Source organism: Capricornis sumatraensis, chromosome X, assembly GCF_032405125.1.
Source record: "Capricornis sumatraensis isolate serow.1 chromosome X, serow.2, whole genome shotgun sequence".
Taxonomy (NCBI): Eukaryota; Metazoa; Chordata; class Mammalia; order Artiodactyla; family Bovidae; genus Capricornis; species Capricornis sumatraensis.
The window spans coordinates 94364508-94367695 of record NC_091092.1 but is presented as its reverse complement, the minus strand read 5'-3'; positions in this window follow the sequence as shown (position 1 = coordinate 94367695).

Sequence of the window (3188 nt, the reverse complement as noted above, 5' to 3'; positions counted from 1 at the left end):
GAGCTGAAGTGAGAAGGAAAAAGTCTGTCAGGGATATATGGATAGAAGAAATGAAGAGGGGAGGACTTTGAAGGCGAACACGTCAAAGGATTCAAAGGAACTGGAGGGGAGATTGAAAGTGGTAAAAGAAAGGAAGAGGAGCAGAAGTAACAGGAAGAGAGAGATCTTAAGAGAAATCTGTGGGAGATTGCAAAATTCCCAAGGAGGTAAAAAAAAAAACTTCCAAATTATTATCAGCAAAATCATGCCAACAAGAAAGAGGTGGACAGAGCTGGCAGGACATATAGTGAGCAGATACTCAAGAAAGGGGTTTCAATTAACTGGGAAGTTCCCATTGGCAAAGCAGTATCAATGAGAGAACAGAATGGTTTCACAAAGAGTCAGGAAAAAACCCAACCCAGGAAGGGAGGAGAGAACTGAACTTGAAGCAAGGAGCTTAGGGGAAAGCCTTCCAGTCCAGAAGTCAGGGAAAGAAACCTAATCAAAACAAGGAGCCAGACACAAGGGGGCAAAGGTAAAAATAAAACTAACACTTTCTAACAGCATGAACAAAAATAAACTCAAAATGGATTAAAGATCTAAATGTAAGACCAGAATCTATAAAATTCTTAGAGGAAAACATAAGCAGAACACTCTCTGACATAAATCACAGCAAAATCCTCTTTGACTCACCTCCCAGAGTAATGGAAATAAAAACAAAAAATAAACAAATGTGATGTGATTAAACTTAAAAGATTTTTCACAACAAAGGAAACTATAAGCAAGGTGAAAAGGCAGTTGTAAGAATGGGAGAAAATAATAGCAAATGAAACAACTAGCAAAGAATTAATCTCCAAAATATACAAGCAACTCATGCAGCTCAATATCAGAAAAATAAATGACCCAATCAAAAATGGGCCAAAGAACTAGACGTTTCTCCAAAGAAGACATACAGATGGCTAAGAAACACACGGACAGATGTTCAACATCACTTATTATCAGAGAAATGCAAATCAAAACCACAATGAGGTACCATTTCACACCAGTCAGAATGGCTGCGATCCAAAAGTCTACAAGCAATAAATGCTGGAGAGGGTGTGGAGAAAAGGGAACCCTCTTACACTTTGGTGGGAATACAAACTAGTGCAGCCACTATGGAGAACAGTGTGGAGATTCCTTAAAAACTTGGAAATAGAACTGCCATACGATCCAGCAATCCCACTGCTGGGCATGCATACCGAGGAAATCAGAATTGAAAGAGACACATATGACCCAACGTTTATTGCAGCAGTGTTTACAATAGCTAGGACATGGAAGCAACTTAGATGTCCATTGGTAGATGAATGGATAAGGAAATTGTGGTATGTATACACAATGGAATATTATTCAGCTATAAAAATGAAAGCATTTGAATTAGTTCTAATGAGGTGTATGAAACTGGAGCCTATTATACAGAGTGAAGTAAGTCAGAAAAAGAAACAATGCAGTATATTAACGCATATATGTGGAATTTAGGAAGACAGAAAAGATGATCCTATATGCAAGACAGCAAAAGAGACAATGATGTAAAGAACAAACTTTTGGACTATGTGGCAGAGGGCGAGGGTGGGATGATGTGAGAGAATAGCATCGAAACCTGTATATTACCGTATGTAAAACAGATGACCAGTGTAAATTTGATACAGAAAGCAGGGCACTCAAAACTGGTGCTCTGGGACAACCCAGACGGATGGGATGGGGAGGGAGGTGAGAGGGGTGTTCGAGATGGGGGGACACATGTACACCCACTGCTGATTCATGTCGATATATGGCTTCTAATTAAAATAAATTAATTTTTTAAAAAGGACCCAGAAGAACTTCCACCCCAGTGAGTGAGCGAATAATCCCCCAATTAAGAAGAGAGCCAGGAAGAAAGACTTTTAGCCTAGCAGGTATCTTTCAAACAAAGAAACCTGGGATTCTAATCTGTTTATTATAGAGATCCTAGTACTTAAATGCAACCTCTGTCTGGGACTTCTACTCGACTTTTAGAATATTACTCAAAATGTTAAGAATCAAAATCTGTCCTTACCAACTTCAACAGATATTTGTTCAGAGCAATGGTTTAGGAGTCAGATTGACCAATGGACACCTGACCAGTCCGTCAGAAGTGAAGCCAAAGGCTGCAAACATACTCACTTAGAGTCCTGAGTGAGATCTGGGGATCCAGTGATAAATCTGATCCCATCTGGGTTTGGGCACCATAACGGTTAAAGAAAAAATTATTCACGGCCCTTGTTATATATGGTAAGAAAAATTTCATTCAATGGAGGACTATCGTGGTAAGTATAGGGATCACTGTAATGGTGTCTTGCAGTGGAGGAGGGAGATTAGACTTAATTTTGAATACAGCAAGGAAAAATGTGAATTTTAAGCCAAGGGACATGGTGGTGGCGATGATGGGAGGGGAGTGGTCAGTGGATGTAAAATCAATAAGAAGAAACATCAGAATTAAGAAGAGGATTCTGGCTAAACTGAACAAACAGGATTCTTGCTGAAGGCAGGCCAGCGTGATCAGACATCATGTGGGAGATGTGTGGGAAGAGAAACCCACTTAGATATTGAGGCTGGGAATTCTGGCTAAACTCACTTAGCAAGATTCTTGCTAAAACTGATAATACAGAGATAAATACGGAAGCCCAAAAGTCAAGGTCTAGTTGAGAAGAGAGATCAAAAGAGCCTGAGTAGAGTTTGTCAAGGAGAGAATCTTGACAGCAGGTCAAAAGAGTGTCATGTTAAAGATGAAGTTACAGGTAGAAAATTTCCTTGTCAAAACAATGAAATATGAAAACCCTATTAATCAGAGATAAACACCACTGTATGGACACATATTTATACCATGTGACTATAGTGTAATTGTTTCTAAACTGCAGTACCAATAGTAGACTTTTAGATGATTGTACATGATCTAAGGCATAAGTTATCTCAAAGATATCAGAGCAGTTGTCCACATGTCACTAGATGGTGCATTATTCTGGGAAATAATTTAATAGTTAAATGCATCTTGTAAAGAAAAAAAATGCAGTATAAGTAGTATAGTTCAGTTCAGTCACTCAGTCGTGTCCGACTCATTGCGATCCCATGAATCGCAGCACACCAGGCCTCCCTGTCCAGCACCAGCTCTGGGAGTTCACTCAGACTCACGTCCATTGAGTCAGTGATGCCATCCA